The 17,264-nt window shown below is 47.2% G+C and overlaps 1 pseudogene; it reads left to right on the top strand.

The window, feature by feature from the left end:
• The first annotated feature begins 3,878 nt into the window (after positions 1 to 3,878).
• LOC115320364 lies at positions 3,879 to 8,350 on the top strand (annotated as a pseudogene).
• The last annotated feature ends 8,914 nt before the right edge of the window (positions 8,351 to 17,264 follow it).

Raw genomic sequence — 17,264 nt, 5'->3', positions numbered from 1 at the left:
GGCTTGCTTTCGTTACAACTCAAAAGGGAGCACAATAAGACGGGGACGAGAAAGGAAGAAACAAGCGCTCACTACCAACTAGTTTATTCAGAAAAAAAGTCTTCCCTTCCTTTCTTGTCCCTGCCTTAATGTACTCTTTTCTTTCATTGCAGCCACGAAGCACCTTGCCCAGCAAAGAATTTTATAATGCTTTTTTTGATTGTACTAGACACTCTCAGTAGATAAGCCTCAGTCTTGCCTAGCAACTAGATTATGCAGGGTGCTGCAGAACAGGTTCAGCTAGACTTGGTATCCTCCCCTCTTTCCTCAGTAGGGACCGTGCCCCTTGTGCTTCAAGTGCTCTCAGTGCACTTACTGATTTATTATTTACGTTCCCTTTGAGCCTTAAATTGATATTCTTTTAAAAGAAAAAGCAGACAATAGGAGCAGCAGCCTCCCCCGCCCCTCCACTCTCTATCTCTCTCCATGGGAATATTTTCGGTTCCTCCTGATGGCTAAAATAATTTTGAATGCAATAGTCTGCATTTTTACGGTGTCCATCTGTAACCTGATACATCATCAGGGTGTCTACCAACCTGAAATTCTCAGGGAAATCGTCAAAAAGTTGGCTTCATCAGGGAAAATGACCACTGAGAGTGGAACGGCGATACGAAACAAAGCTTGATGGTTGCACATGGGCACGACTATGCTGAATAATGTTTCCGAATTATGATCCTTTGACCCAGAAGTGGTCAGGAAGTTTTTATCAAAATAGTCAAGGGAAATTTTAGAAAAGTCAAGGAATTTGGAATCAGTAATTTGGTATTAACCCTGATGCACTAGTTCCACCGTACGAAATGCTTCACAATCAAGTGAGAATCGGGGAAGGCGAAATATAGAAAGGCAGCAATGGGTGTCTGCCTCACTTGCCTTCACCCTGTTGCATGGACTCTCCATCTATGACACTGCGGGCACTTAACATGTCCTCGACAATTTTACTTTGCTCACCTACAACTTCGTCTGACTTCGAGAACTTATTTCTTATCATTGTTTTTTTTTTCCCAGGACCCACCCAGTAAGGACTTTCGGGAACCCGGCGTTACTTTGCACTGGAAAGCACCCATGGACATCTGGCAGCATGTGCGTTGTCTGCGAGGACCTATCAATCGACATCCTGGACTTTTCAGCTGGAATCTCTCGGGTATTAGCCATGTACTGAGCATAGAAAGGTCAGTATGTGGGGGGAATCGACGAAGCACACTTTTTGTGTTTGAGCACCCTCATGGGTAAAAAAAATACAAAGATTTCGGTAAGAGCTGTGAAAGTTGTGACAGCACTTGGAGCACATTCCTAGAACAGGGAAAAAGAATTACCAATATTGGTTACTCTTTTAATGTTTTCCATATGGATTTAGTGAATATTCCAGCTATAATACAAAGGTTTGTGTGTTCCATTGTGTATCTAAACTTCTGTTCGATTTTTTTTTGTGCATCTGTCATATGAGGATTCAAACCATAGAAGAAGAAACTGCAAAAAGAAAAACAAAGCTTTGAAAAAACAGCAAGTAGGCTAACAAAGCTTTAGGAATCTTATTGTAATTTTTTTAATTCTAATTTAATCCTCAACATCAAGCAGGCAAAGCAAGCCTTCACAAAACTTGTCATTGTAATTTATTTTCGTTCTTGTCTAATAGTTATACCAGTTTTGTGTATTAGTATTATTTCTTAGGATGTTATTTGTTGAGTGTTTGTGATAAAACCCCTGTGATAAGCCGAAGCAGGCTTTTGAACCAATATGTATTACATTAATTTCTAATAAAGTAATTGTTTTAAATACTTGTGGCTTGTTTTGCAGTGCATGCATGGTAGGACTCATGAAGTTGCATTTCCACAAATGGCAGTGATATGAGCTGAGAGAAAACAGCTATCTTTATTGTTAAATTTGAAGATTCCTGCAATTTATTGCCACCCACCTGCCCACTCAAAGCAGGCATAAAGCAACAGAACATGCTCGTTCACACCAGCTCTTGCCAATAGTATAGACATGTGACAAAAAAGATATACAACCTATTGTAAATGATAAGTATAACCAAACTACAGTAATAGAAAGTTAAGCTGCCGATTAAAAAAAAAACTTTTACTTTTTTTTTTGTTGTGTGCAAATTCCAATGTAACAAAACAATGCTGTTCTGAAAGCTTCTGTTGTGTTTCATGATAAATTTTAGAGCAGCATTCAGTTCAGCATCGTTAAGACCATCATCGTTCATTTTTCCATGTTTCATTACAGGAAATTGTAAGATATCAGTTCTGCATTTCGACGTTTACACTTGCAGACAATTGATGTTACCGCTTCTTTTAGGTGGAATCGAAATTCCCATTTCAACTTTTATATTTTCACACAGTTGATGTTACTACCCTTGTTTTAGAGTAATTCAAGTTGGAACCTCGCAGGCGGCAAGAAGTCTCCTAGCGATCACAATGCCTCCCTTTGTTCAACAAACTGATACTTGACTAGGGCTGTTATACTCCAGACAAAGTGTGAGTCAGCACTGACTATCTTTCGGAGAGTCGCTCATACACTCCCATGACTCTTTTGCGATAGGAGTCGGGGGACTCTTCATAAAAGGAGGGTCCTCACAACTCTTGTTACAGACTCACGGGGATTACCAGGAAGGAGTCGTGTGACTCTTTTTCTCCGTTGGATAAGAGTCGTTAAAGAGTCGCAGTTGACTACGTCACCTGGAGTCGCCCATACACTACCATGACTCTAGTGTGATGAGAGTCGCAGGACTCTTCTTTAAATAAGAGTCAAGCGACTCTACAAACTGGAGTCGTGGAGGAGTCAAATCTGTAGCGCGCAAAGGAGTCATGGCGACTCTCTTTAAAAAAAGAGTCGAGCGACTCTACAAACTGGAGTCGATTCTGCGGCGCGCCAATACCCCCCAAAGAGAGTCATAGCGACTCTTTTTTTTTTAAGAGTGCGGGGCAAGCTGAACTAACTCTATCGTTCTAACGTAGCGCTCGCACCGACACTCAGCACAGTTACCACGCAAAGCGCTGCGGAGGTCACGACCTGTTGCCTCCATTATAGCTCGTCTGAATGTCGCTTCTCTCTCTTGGTGCATCTCCCGCGCTTTTGAAAATTCTTGACTTCCCATTGGCTGGAGTTTTCCCGGGACCGGCGTCGTTTTGTAGCATAGTTTTGTTTTTTCTGTCGGCTTGAGGCTCTTTCTTTACAGCCAATTTTTCGTCCCCCTTCTTCTCCCTCCCCGACAGTGCGGTGATAGATTCAAAAACAAAAACGAAACCAAAAAGCAACAAGAAAGAACGATTGGCCGCAGACTTTACTTCGTTTCTTCGTTTTCGAGCACGAGTCAGGGTTCGCCATGGGCTTTGCTGTGCGCTCTGAGATTCATCCGCTACCGATCTATTTTAACCAAAACGCAAATATAAAGAAAACAAGGTCCCTTAACCTTGAAAAATCCTTTCCGCAACAGCGTGGGGAAAAATATTCGCCACGAAAGGATTGTATCTTTTTCGATAGATTCATTCGCTACGTACCTATTTTTCTATGTTAGGTTGCTCGACATTTTGTTGTCATTTTACTTTTTTTTTTGTCTGTAGCAAATCCAGGACTGTAGAAGCGGACTTTTTATCGCAGTTGTAGCGAATATATTCGCTACGAGCGCTTTTATTCGCTATATATTCGCAACAGAGCTTTAGAGTGTAGGGTAATGTAGGGACTTCTGGAGGCTGGCGTGGGGTACTTTCAAAAAATAGGTTGGCAACTCTGCGCGGCACAGCTTTCTGTCGAAAACCGGGCCGAAAATCGTCTCCCCTGACGGAAACGCCCCTCGCAACCGCGGCAGCTGACAAGCGGTTCGAAGTCTTCCCCGAGCGATGGCCAACGTCGTCACGCATAGCCGAAATCTCTTCACCCGTTACGAAGGAGGTCCCATGGGCTTCTCGCTCATTCCGTCCGCGGAGCGGAAAGAGATTCGAGAGATGATCGAGTACGGTGGTGGGATGCTCGTGCAGCCTGGCGTCAACCCGCGAGCCATCAGTCTGGTGCCCGCCGGCGCCACGGTATCCGTGGGCGGCCCCGACCTCGTCTTCTCGACCGAGTTCGTCAGGGAGTGCTCCAAACGCGGCCAGCTAGTCCCGCTCAAGAACTTCGTAGTCGAAGCGCGGAGTTCCTCTCCGGAGGACGGCGTCGAGGACATCGACGACGAAGGGGAGACCGCGCACCGGATCAGAGGCCTGAGGTCAATACGGGTGAGGGAAAACTTCTTCGGCGAAGACATCAGCATCGCCAAGTTCATGGCCAGAGAACCCGGGCCTATACGAAGCAACGAAGTATACAAGCGCCTGGAAAGGTCCGACCTTGCCGGTAAGCACACCTGGCAGGCCCTCAAGGAGCGCTACCAGAAGAAAATCTACTCGGTGATGCACCTGTTCGAGTGTCCAGTGATCACTGGACCGCAGAGGCTTCGCGCAAAGGCCGCTGGTGGTACGCTCGCTCGCCCCCACGACGAAAATCGGGCATGCCCGCCCCCAGAGCCGTGGGACGTCCCGGGCACTTCTGGCTCAGCGGTGCCAACGCCTCCCGCAGCTGCCGACGCGGATGAACAGAGCTCACCCGCCACTTCGACTTGCAGTTCGCACGTTGTGTCAGAAACGGATTACCTTTCCGACGAGTCTCCGCGCCCCTTTGCCAGATACCTTTGCGACGAGTCTCCGCGCCTGCGAGACAGCTCCGACGAATTTGACCAAAAACAGCCGTTCGTGCCATCATTCTCTGGCACCGTCGATGATGTCTCGCGCGGCAAGCCTCCAGAGTCTCAAGAGGCTGCTCATGATCACAGCATAGAGATCTTTGTCTCCCGATTCGAAGAAAGCGTTTCAACCATGTTACCCGACACTTCTGGCTTTGATCTCTTCGGTGACTCGGAGCCTTTTGATGTCACTAGTTTCGAAGGACAAGCTGCATCGAAGAGCGACTCCCTGGGAGTCCCGGAGGAGACGTCTTTCGAAACCACACTGAACGAGACGCCAACCGACGGCTTCTCCGAACATTCCAGCATGTTTGCACCTTTGAAAACGACCCCAATGGTCTCTTCGAGTCAAGCTCTGCATTTGCATAGAGAAGGTGGTGGGCCCTTGCTTTCGGAGCTTTGCTCAAGCCCGGGCGACCTCGAACTCCTGCTGGGGAAACTTTCGGAGCGTGCATCCCACGACATGCCAGAAAGCCAAGGGGACCCTCACTTGGCGTCATTTACAGACTTCCCTTCCGGCACCCAAGGCCGTCGACCGACCCCGGAGCCGGCCGCAAAGTTGCTGGACGCTCAGGTCTTTGCGGGAGAAGATTCCAGCAGCGCCAAGGATATCTGGGACCGGGCCCGCGCTGTGGGACGGCGCACAGGACGGCGTGAAAGCCCTCGTCGGGCGGTCCGCCGGAGCGTCTCGCCTCCGGGGGTCGTGATCGAGGGTTCCCCAGTGGAGTGCGAACAGCCTGGTCCCAGTGGAGCGTCGGTTCCGGGCGGTGCCGCAGTGTTTTCCGGCGAAGACGGCGACTTACACAGCTCCGACAATGTTATCGTCAAGAAGGGAAAGACTGGCAAGGTGAGTTCCGTCCGAGTTTTTTTCCTTGACTCCTTTTACGGTGGTAGCCATATATGGCCCGCAATACCAGCCTGGGTGTGCAACCGTTGTGGCCGAGCGGCTCGATTCGGCGGGGAGATATTAGGGGTGGATGCTGGCCACGTGACGAAAAAGACGTGGTGTGTGGCACCATGACCTCGCTCAACATCGTGACGTCTTGTGACACCGTGTCTTCACGCGACACCTCAACATCTTACGTAACATTTTGTCGCCGCACGTGATACCACCATACCACGTGGCATCGCTGTCGCTGATGCCTTTGCGTCACGTTGTCCCGTGGCACTTTGCACTTAATTTATCGGAGAAAGCTTCCCCTTAAATTTAGCGGAGCGCGTCCCTAACTGGAAGCACTTCCCCAGAATGGACAGTCCAAATGCACACTGGGAGTATTCACGGGTTTTGCCGTATTGCCAACTGCACCTTCTTGACCTTGCACTAAAGGGAAAGGATGGTCGTAGCATTCTACTAAAGAAACAGTTGGCTCGTGTCTTCTCTGCCTGCTTGATTTTCTTTTTTTAGTTTGAACGGTTTGGCAATCTGCTTTGAAAACTGTGTAAACGTGCAGGGGACGCCGCGAGGTCTCAATCACACAGCCGTCGTTTCTCCCGTCACCGTCGCGAGGGGCGTTCCCGTCAGGGGAGAGGATTTTCGGGCCGGTTTTTGACGGAAAGCTGTGCCCCGTCGGGCGACGTCGGGAGCTGCTCTACGGCACCGGGTGCCGCAGTCGGGAAACTACAGTAGGCCGTTTTCTCGTTTCCACACGCAGTTCGGCCTCCGAGCAAATCATTGACCGAAGAAAGAATATATAGGTTATGCCACGAGTCATTGTTTACGCACTTGTGTTTGCTTACCACAAAATTCTTGTGATCTCAGCTTGCCTCATTGATGACGCCAGCGAGAGAATGTGCCATCTACGAGGTGACCGTGAGACTGTATTTCACTAGAGCGAAGGTTTTGGAGTATTTGTCAGAACAAGTGTATGTTCATCCCTTGTAGCATTAAAGGGGCCCTCCGGAGCTTTCTGCGATCGTCTGGTTATGTTTTTATATTGCCTAGTAGGTGCGAGTTAATAAGTATACAAAGTTTTAGATTACAAAACCGTTTATTAAGCAGCTGGCAGAAGAAATATATCGGGAGTATTTTCTCTCGGAAGACAATCCCCCATTCCCTGCCCATCACTAAAACCTGACCAATGGAAATGCTGCATCTCGCGGTGAATGCGAACGTTATTATTGCAAGACTTTTTAAGCTCGTTGTAAATTAGAGTTTGAGAAAAGACGTAAACTGATTGTGGTGCGGGAAACATAGTCCGCAATTATCGCTCCAAAAGCAGCGAACTATGTTTTCTCCCCGAAAGCTCGTTGCTGGGGTGATGCGTCGGCGCGTCGGCTCGTCTGCTTCCCAGGGCGTCTGCAGGCGTGCGTTTGCGGGACACGTGTTCCTTCTTCCCGTGGATCCCGACTCCGAAGCCAGCTTTGCGATCCTTTAACGTCAACGAGTCAAAGTTTTCCTTGTCATCTGTGGGATGCGACTGCGTATTGCAGTAGCAGCGCGACGGTGCCGTGCGACGAACGAGGACTGCCGAGCACAAAGTCCTGGTCCCTTGACGACGGTCCGCGCGAGTTCGAGAGACTCCACCGCGAGTCGGCGGTCGGACGCGTTAGTGACGCGCAGTGACGCCGGAATCCTTCGCTTGCTATTGGCCGACGCGTAAAGAGATGCCCCTCCCGTTTTCCGGGGTCCTCTCAGAAAGGGGGGCGTGCCGGGGACTTTGATAGCAATTTTAGTAGGGAAATCCGCCGCGCATGACCGTAATTTTTCAATATCTAGGATCCTTAAGACCTGTAGATTGAGTTACCGCCATAAATAGACCATCGCAGAACGCTCCGGAGGGCCCCTTAAATACCAAAATCTATCACATGCTAGCTCACATTGTCGTTCCTCGATTATTTTTTGTGACCAAGTCTTACAAGGAGCACCATGCTCCTGAAACTTTATTTTCTAAATAGATGAAAAAGATTACGCAGTATCACTCGTTGCTTTTTCTCACTTAAAGCAAGTTCATTTAGCTCTTTATCATATGCAGAGGGGATTGTGTTCTTCGCCGTACGGTTTTTTCTCGGCTTGTTTCGATGTTAGTGACGGCATAGAATCTACCATTCCTTACAAAGTCCCGAACCGCCATTAACATGTCACAGACAGTGGCCGAGCTGAGTTTCGGAAAAGAGGCATGCGGTCTCTCTGAGTTCGGAATGACGGACGGTACGGTGTTATCAGTGAACGCCGTTTCTTTGCAGTGGTCGAGAGCGGTTCTAGACGTGAGCAGCAGCAGTTACGACGACGACGGAGCTGCAGCTTCCAGACGGCAGCAACCGTTGGACGAAGAAGTGCTTGAGCAGCACCAAAGAAACCTCCAGTTGATGTTGGATGCCAAATAGAAGACGGAGCCCGAGTGGCGCAAGCAGCGCCCCCACAGGAGGTGCCCTCCGAACTGCTCGTGTCCGCAAAGTGCCTACCATGCCCAGCTGCTGCGACTGCTCACTCGCACGCGTGCCATTCTCGCGTTTCACGATTCGCTCGATGCCGACCCGGAAGCGTGCGCGTCCGCTCTCCTGTCGGAACTGATCGAGCGGCGGCGGGCCAACATTCCTGCTCCAATTTCCACCCGTTTGGAAATAGGGCCAAAGAGTTCTCGGCGGTCCAAGAAATAGAGGACTTTTGCGACCGAAACAAGAAAAACGAAGGAATCTTGAAGGTTGTAGATCAAATTGTGTTCTCCTGCGTGCCTGGCTCGTCGTTTGTCTTTTGCCGGTGAAATGAACGAGCTTCTGCTTCGTTGTAGCTTTTTTGTTTTTTAGTGCTTTACTTATTTACCCGTATGAATTTGGTCATAAACGTTTTTTTACTTCTTGTGCTGTGTGCGTTGAGGAAACGAGGGAACTCTAAATTAGTTCCCAGGGCCAGTTTGCTGATCTTGCGGCCGCGGCTGCGGCCAAGAGGGATTTTTCTGTCACGTGACTAGCTCCATGGGGACAAGGAAGTACCTAGCGTCCCTGCCTAATGGCGGAGAAATCCGTGTCGCTTTAAGCACAAAAGCCTAATTTCGCTCGCAGAAACTGACTGCAGGGACTTTCAACTGGAGTCTAATTGACCGCCCCCTTATACTGCAGGAGCGGCAGATAAAGTCACGGCCAGGAAAGGTAAAAAGGAGCCAAAATAAAGGAAAAACCACTCGAGATGAAAGCGGTGGCAGGATATGGATATACCTCCGCCAGCGCCAGGGTCTCGCGCTTGAGGTTAGAGCGCCGGTACTTATCGTCGCAGCGTGAAAGTCCCGGGTTCAAATCGCGCTAGGAACTTTTTTTTTTTTTATTTTTCGCGTGTCTTACTTTTTAACTGTGATCCTGTTTAGGAATCATCCACTTGAACTACTGCGCCTTACACGGTGTTTACTGCTAGTCCCACCTGTTCAATCGAAACACCGGTAAGAAAAAAAGAAGATCGAGGCAGTAATTCTATTTTTTTTTTCTATTTGACTGCACTCTTACTAAGAATGTAGACATGGCCATATGAGCTCTATAAATTCATTGGGCGGGTGGTTCTGCCTCAACATTTCGTTGTTCATGACCTCGGAAGAGCGCATACATGTCTCTGCAGCTTCCTTTACCAACTTCCGCCACACCTCCTGCACCTGCCGTACACTCCGCGGAAAGTTGACATTATCTTCCCATGCCCGTCTCTTCGTTCGCCAGGTAACTGTGCTGGTGAATTTCTCTGGACTTTGTTGTTTCCGTCTTCCAACTGCTCTAATTCTTTTCATTTGTTGATCCAAAGTCATTTTAGGTATTTGCGTTAGAGAGAGGGTTTGCGATGGTCGAGGCCTGATTCATTTTTGCATTCGGTTGCGATCGTCTGCTATTCTAACTAAAATTCAACGAATAATGTGCTAATATTACAAACCGATTGCCACAACAAAATGTAAAGGGTAAAAACGTACCTTTTATCACGTTCCTTTTATTTCGGTTTTACTACTTTCTCAGACGTTTGACTTGCTGCCTTGCCTGTAGGATTTCGCTCAATCAATGCATCCACAGCTGCTAGTCTTTTTTTTCTTTTTGCTTATTTTGTGAAAGTCTTTTTTTTTTAATTGTCACAACTGCAGTTTTTATTAGTACTAAACGGGCGTCTCCTGTTACTGAAGGAGGAAGAGCGTTGTATATTTAAAAACACATAAAACTAGTTGCTGGGGAAAGGATGCTTGTTTCGGCTCCGTTTGTGTGGAAGCCATACCGATGCTGTTACCTCGGTTTAATTTTAATGAACATTATGAAATGATTGTATTAGCGCGTTAACTTGCTTCGATCTTTTTTTTTTCTTACCGGTGTTTCGATTGAACAGGTGCGACTAACAGTAAACACCGTGTAAGGCGCAGTAGTGCAAGTGGATGATTCCTAAAAAGGATCACAGTTAAAAAGTAAGGCACGCGAAAAATACAAAAAAAAAAGTTCCTAGCGCGATTTGAACCCGGGACTTTCACGCCGTGACGATAAGTACCGGCGCTCTAACCTCAAGCGCGAGACCCCGGCGCTGGCGGAGGTATATAAATATCCTGCCACCGCTTTCATCTCGAGTGGTTTTTCCTTTATTTTGGCTCCTTTTTACCTTTCCTGGCCGTAACTTTATCTGCCGCTCCTGCAGTATAAGGGAGCGGTCAGTTGGACTCCAGTTGAAAGTCCCTGCAGTCAGTTTCTGCGAGCGAAATTAGGCTTTTGTGCTTGAAGCGATACGAATTTCTCCGCCATTAGGCAGGGACGCTAGGTACTTCCTTGTCCCCATGGAGCTGGTCACGTGACAGAAAAATTCCTCTTGGCCGCAGCCGCGGCCGCAAGATCAGCAAACCGGCCCAGATGACACCTAAAGAGCCCCTGAAAAGAAAAAAAAATGTTTTCTTTTTATACAGTTTGGTGGGGACTTGCCAAAAAACCATGGGGTGATGCGGAGCATCGCGGATCGTTACTGTTGCTTCCATCACACTTCATCGGAAGAACGGAGTGAAGTCAGCAGCGGGTGAACTGAACGCGCGCAGAAATTGGTTTGCTCTTTATGCAGCCTTGATGGAGATGCGCCTCAACGGGTAATCGGTCTCTTAGCTGTAGATGAGAAATTTAGCCAGTGGAGTACAACCGCTAACCTGGGGTTTTTAACGTGCATCACGCAGTAGTGATCACACGAACGCGTGCCGGTACGAAACTCATCCAGATCGAAAGGGGCGGGGGTGGCGGGGATCGAACCCAGGAGGTTCCCAGCGCAAGCTTTCGCTCCACGCTCCGAGCTGAGACGCGTTAGCCCACTCGTCCACTTCCTCTCCGTGAACACGCGCAGCGCGCTACCGCTGCTTATTCGCGACTCCAACTAACTATAGGTGGCGCCACTCATTTTCCAAAATGGCGGCTATAGTGAGGGTCGGAGATGCGTGCCGCTATTGAGCCTGTCTAGTGTGCTCTCTTCACTGAGCTACACAAATTATTTCTGGTAACACGGGGAAGCTAGAGTTTTATGAGCGCATGTCACCTCTTTATCCTCAAGAACAAAAACGGTGTTCAGCGTAATATTTACGCAAGGATGAGCGTTTTAATTCCGGAGCGAAACCGAAACAAAAAACCTCTATTTTGGATTTCATTTCTCGGTATAGGTCTTAATTTCGGATTCTTTTACAACTCAAGATGTGTCTCACATCGGAATTATTTAGCTAGAAAAGTATTTCGCGGAAACTTTATTTTGTGACATACATGTTTGGTCCAGGCTGATATTTGTAGTTGTTGAAAAAAGCAGTGCTGATATTTGTGCGTTCTCGTTGCCTTTTCTCGCTCAGATAATTGTCATGGTAAATAATGAACTGCGGGCCTTTCAATTAATGTTTTGCTATTAAATGATTAATTGGTTTAACATCATTCCCAGCACAATAATAAGAAAATAATTTCAATTTTTACAATATCATCATCATCATCATTTATTTTCCTTGAGGGCCCCAGTGGGCATTATACAAGGGAGTGAACACAATAAAAACATCAACAAAAATAGTTAATAAAAAAACACGCTGTAACCTATACTTGTATTTCAGAAAGAAAGAGGTTAACGGCTGCAGCAAACTTGTTAGTGTCAGTCATGTTTCCAATGAGGTCAGGTAATGAGTTCCAATCGTCAATAGCAGATGGTAAAGTCGACATTTTATAAGAGACAGATGACGAAGTAATTGAGCGCAGTTTACATGAGTGGTCGAAACGAGGGAAAATACGGTAGAAAGGTGATAGTAGAGAATCTTTTAGATGGTTGTTGTGGTAAAAGATTTTGCGAAGAAGAGTGAGGCGTGACACCCTTCGACGTAGAGAAAGTAAGTCAAGGTTAGCTGATTTGCATAATCCTGATATGCTAGTGTATGGGGAGTAGTCAGAGTAAATAAAACGAAGACCTCTGTTTTGAACGGATTCAAGGTTGTTAGATATGATTGCCATGGTTACCATATGGATGAAGCAAATTCAAGTTTAGATCTGACCAAAGTCGTATAAGCTAGTAGTTTTACTGAAGGTATAGTCTGAGGTTACGGCGAAGAAATCCGAGAGTACGGTTAGCATCGGCAGTGACAGCATTTATGTGAGTAGTCCATGACAGATCAGAGGTCAGGTAAACGCCTAAGTATTGATATGATGTAACAGGTAGCTACTGGGATAGTGGAAAGGTGATAAGAAAAGGATGAAACATGTGAACTGCGGGTGAATGATAGAGATTTACATTTATTAAAGTTTAAAGTCATTTGCCATTTGTGGCACCACTGAGTTATAAGTGCGAGGTCATTCTGCAAAATTTGATTATCGTGGTTTGAATTAATAGCTCTATAAATTACGCAGTCGTCGGCGAACAGACGTATTGAAGAGGAGATGTTGAGGTAGAGATCATTAATGTATATTAAAAATAGAAGGGGGCCAAGAACGGTTCCTTGGGGGACGCCGGAGGTTACAGTGCAGGTGGTAGATTTGGTGTTGTTAATAGATCAGTACTGGGTGCGATTTGGGAGGAATTCGGAGATCTATTTGACGACTGAGGGATGGATATTAATATTTCTAAGTTTCAGTAAGAGACGTCGATGAGGGACCCTGTCAAATGCCTTGGAAAAGTCGATAAATATGGCGTCTGTTTGCTTATTAGAATCAAAGTTTGAGTAAACGTCAGTAAGAAAAGCTGTTAGTTGCGTTTCGCATGAGTATGACTTGCGAAAGCCGTGCTGATGCTCGAAAAAAAGGCTGTGGGAGTCTAGAAAGTTTATTATGTTAGAATAGAGTATATGCTCTAAGAGTTTAGACGACACACTGGTGAGCGAGATGGGGCGATAGTTGTTGATTAGTTGGCGATCACCTGCTTCGTAAATGGGGATGACGTTAGCGATTTCCCAATCGCATGGAATTTCAGAAAGTTCAAGAGACTGCGAGAAAATGTCGCAGAGGAAAGTTGAAGAGACGTGCTTAGTATTTATTAATATTTTCGAGTTTATTTGGTCGTCGCCAGAGCTAGAAGAGACCTTCAGCTGATCAATGGCCTTTAGTACACCAGAGTGGTCGATCATGATAGGATTCATAGAAGGATGAAGGGGTTGGCACAAGTTGGGCATACTTGACAAGTCTTCATTGGTAAAAAGCTAAAAAGTTGGTAGTTCCAAGAGCACTATGTTCCTCAGAAAGTGGAAGGCCGTACTCGTCAACGAATTGTAACGGAAGAAAGAGTGCTGGGTTAATTACTTTTCAAAACTTTTTAGGTTTATTGGTTAAAATGTTGGGGAGGTCATGAGTATAAAATTTGGATTTGGCATCATGAATCGCGGATTTGTAGGCCCTAGCGCATTGGCGATAGGCGTTCCAAGAAGCGTTAGTGTTATGAGCCTTTGCTCTCGTATAAGCTCTTTTTTTTCCTGTTGGAGTGACAATGAACTGTTTTATCGTAACGAGGGTTAGTGTTATCGGATATAATTCGAGTGAGTGGAACGAAACGTTTGATTAGGGATGTTAGTCTATCTTTGAAAAGAATCCAGTTTTCATTGACCGTCCTTTCTGCGAAGTTAACTGAGAATATGCGATAAAATTCTTCGAGGTTGCTGTTGATAGATACGTAGTCGGCTCTCGCGTAATCGTTAATGAATTTGCAATAACGTGATTTCTTAGGAGTAGTGATGGAGAATGTTAGCTCACTGACGAGATGGTCGCTAATGCTGGGTAAGTATGTGACGTTGCTGAAGAGTGAAAGGTCATTGCTTAAACATAGGTCGAGTACGTTGCTGCAGCGATTGGTAATTCTAGTGGGTTGAGTGCACACTAAACATTCTAACACCCATAATCGTGTAAAAAGGGTGTAAGAAGGGTGTAGGTTAGAAAAAACACCCTTTTTACACGCTTTTTACACGATTTCTGAATATCGTGGGTGTAAAAAGGGTGTGCTGACGTTTTACACCCTATACACGCCCTCTTTACGCCACACTCGCAGCGATGGTGTCTGAAATCGTGTAAAAAGGGAGTATGGGCGAATTTTACGCCCTTCATTCACACGGTGTGAAAGGGGCATAATGGTGATGCTGTCAAATACAGCCATGATTTCATAGCCGTTCATATTGAATTGAATTGTTTTTTATTTAGACACTAGGTCAAGGGTAAGAGTACAAAAGGCAGCTTATCTCTGCCTGACGTGGTCCTATCACCCGTTAACAATGCAAGCAATATTTATTGCTTTATTACAATACAAAGCAATATTTATTGCTTTAGTGAAACTGTTGTTGATGTACGGCGGTACAAGCATCGAGCATAATTAATCGCCACACGGAGTCTCGTATGATTCAGAAGTGCTAGAGAATAGTTTTTGCAACTCCTATTGGAACCCTTCGTTCGACACGAGCCTAAAATTAAGTTTCGCGCGTGCATCACTTTCCGCTTGCAAAAAAAAAAAAAAAAATGAAGACGTGTGAATATACAACCTAGGCAACACACACTATTGCGCTGTTATGGAATTAAATCGGAAAGATCGTGCCGATATTATTTTGGTCTAGCCAATATCTGAAAAATGGGATGGGTCGCGCCGACGCTATCCTGAGATACCGTACGTGGCGCCGTTTTTGGTTGACTGTCAAGAGTGTCCTGCGTGAATCGGCTATGCCGGCAATGTATTTCTATTTCTTGACTGTCTAAAATCCGACGTTAAAAAACAATACAAAGCAAGATTAAGTGAAATAGAATCTGCTTACTTTTAACCTGAGAAAGACTTTTTAAGCTGAAGACTTGAACAAACTGTGGCGCCCTCATTTCGGATATTACAAACTCACCTGACTGGGTTTCGCACTACTTATAGCACCTTCACTGATACTTTATTTTGGAGCGTAGCTCTGAAGAAACAATGTCTCAAGACAATCGAAAGTACCGGATTAATGACACCCCCAGAGACGCGACTCTTATCTCTGCGCAATGACAACGAAATATCTAGCTTTCCGACGCTTTTTTTTTCGGTTTTCCTTTGGAACACGTGAAACCGCGTTTTCGGCGGCGTTAAAAATGTTTTTTCGTATTTATCTTGTGATCTCGCGGTCCGTACCAGATCATGCGCGTCTACAGGAGGGGCAGTTTGAGACGCTCAAGGTTGTACTACGCAAAGCAAGCCCTGGCGAGTCCGATTTCGCGGCCTTCCCTGGGCAGGGCAGGTGGCAATACAAAGCAGCAGACGGAGATTAGCGGCTTTGTCCCACCCCCTTTGACCTCGTCTTCTGATCAGCCTCGAAACCTTCTTTTGTGTCTTCGTGTTGCTGTGAGCGAGTAAAGGCACGACCACATTGGCGTCGCGGAGGCCTGCGGCGCGGCGGTCGGCGCTGCCGTTTGCCGACCCAAACCAGTTTTCGGCTTCAACGGCGCGACGTACGGCGCCGCAGAGTCAACCGCTCCGTGCGCGGTTCAAAGCCGGGCGCCGCACGCCGTAGAAGAGAGGAGCCAATGGGAAGTGGCGTAGATAGTGACGTCGCGATGCCATGGCAACGCTCAAGCCGGTCCTCGGCTCGTCTTTCACGTTCCGAAAGACGTGTTTCGCTTCGTCTGCTCTTCCTATTTTCCCCCGATGCCTTCCCCAACGGAGCGGTTCCTTGAAACTGTGCGACTGTTTCCCTTTTTACATGACAAGACGCAGCCAGACTACCTAGATAAGGACGCTAAGAACAACCGCTGGGAAATTATAGGAGAGGAATTCGGAATTACAAGTGAGTTTCTCCGTGGCACTTGTTGCATGTCGTCTGTGTTGTGACGGGTGTCGTGTTGATTTGGTGACACTTTCGAAAGTAGCCTTCATCGCTGGCGCGCCGCCGGGGCAGCAAAGCCCCGGCGGCGCGCCAGACCTGTCCTGTCCCGCGGTGTTTCGGTAGAACCGGTAGAACCAACTCGGCCGGACCCAAAACCTGCGCCTCCTTCCCTTCAGAGCGCGGCGACGTCGCAATATCAACGAACAGGCTAGGATAATCACATTCACGCTGATCACCAAGTCATTATGGATTCCTACCATGTGTGGCAGCGAGTGCGGAACGGAAGAATGTAACGAAGAGCAGACGACGAAGGAGCGGGACATCCGACGGGAGGCGCGATCGCGGGAACCAGTGCTGTCACGTGACGCCTGCAAAACGGAGGCCAATGTGGACTCCTCGCGTTGGGACGCCGGACGGCGGTGCCGCCCGGCGGCGCCGCCCGGTGGCGCCGTTCACGCTAGTGTGGTCGGGCCTTAAGAAGGCCACTTCTAGCAAATCAGAGGGGTGGCGCAAAACACGTGACCGCTCTCCGTAGGACAAGGACGCTTGGACGAAAATTTGTCACGTGATTCGCTCTGACGCGCTGATGGGCTACTGGGGCCGTAGTCTTTGCAGTATGCCAAGTTATGGTAGGGGCCACGTAGGTCCGGTGTACAAAAAGGGGGGCGCCCGTCAGTGTATTCCTGTTTTTCCTGCGTTTGAGTCGCGGCCGTGATTTTTCGTCGTGAACGGCCGGAATACATCCATGCCAACTTTTCGGAAATGGTCGTTTATTTCGTCGGAGTCTATGGAATTATTGTGCTGTATTTGTTGGACGCGTTTCGACAAAGAGCTGCTCATCGGCGGCCGCGAGACTTCCGTTGAATGTGATCGACCGCCTTCAACCTCGGCATTGTGTTTGCGTTGTTTTGTGCTGCCCGAATCGGATTACGCATCTATCAAGGCAGAGGTGTGCTCATCGGCGACCGCGAAACTTCCGCTGAATGTGAGCGACCGCCTTCATCCTCGACATTGTGTTTGTGGATAGTTCTGTGCTGCCCGAATCGGATTATGCATCTATCACGGATTACATGAGATCGCTGTTTTATTTGTAAGTACTCTGCAAGCATGCTTCTGATAGTAGTCCAAGGGGGCTATGTTCGACAAATGTTTCATTTCTCCTAAAAGAAACGCAAGTGACGGAAGCGACGATGTCGCGTTTGGTTGGTTGGAAGGTCGAATGGCGAAAATAGGTAACTTTGGTCATTTGAACCTCTAACCAATCAAACGCGATATCGTCACTTCCGCCACTTCCGTTTATTTTTAGGAGT

The sequence above is a fragment of the Ixodes scapularis genome, unplaced genomic scaffold (genome assembly GCF_016920785.2).
Source record: "Ixodes scapularis isolate PalLabHiFi unplaced genomic scaffold, ASM1692078v2 PGA_scaffold4__175_contigs__length_147842914, whole genome shotgun sequence".
Lineage (NCBI taxonomy): Eukaryota > Metazoa > Arthropoda > Arachnida > Ixodida > Ixodidae > Ixodes > Ixodes scapularis.
This window is presented reverse-complemented; position numbering and strand designations above follow the sequence as displayed.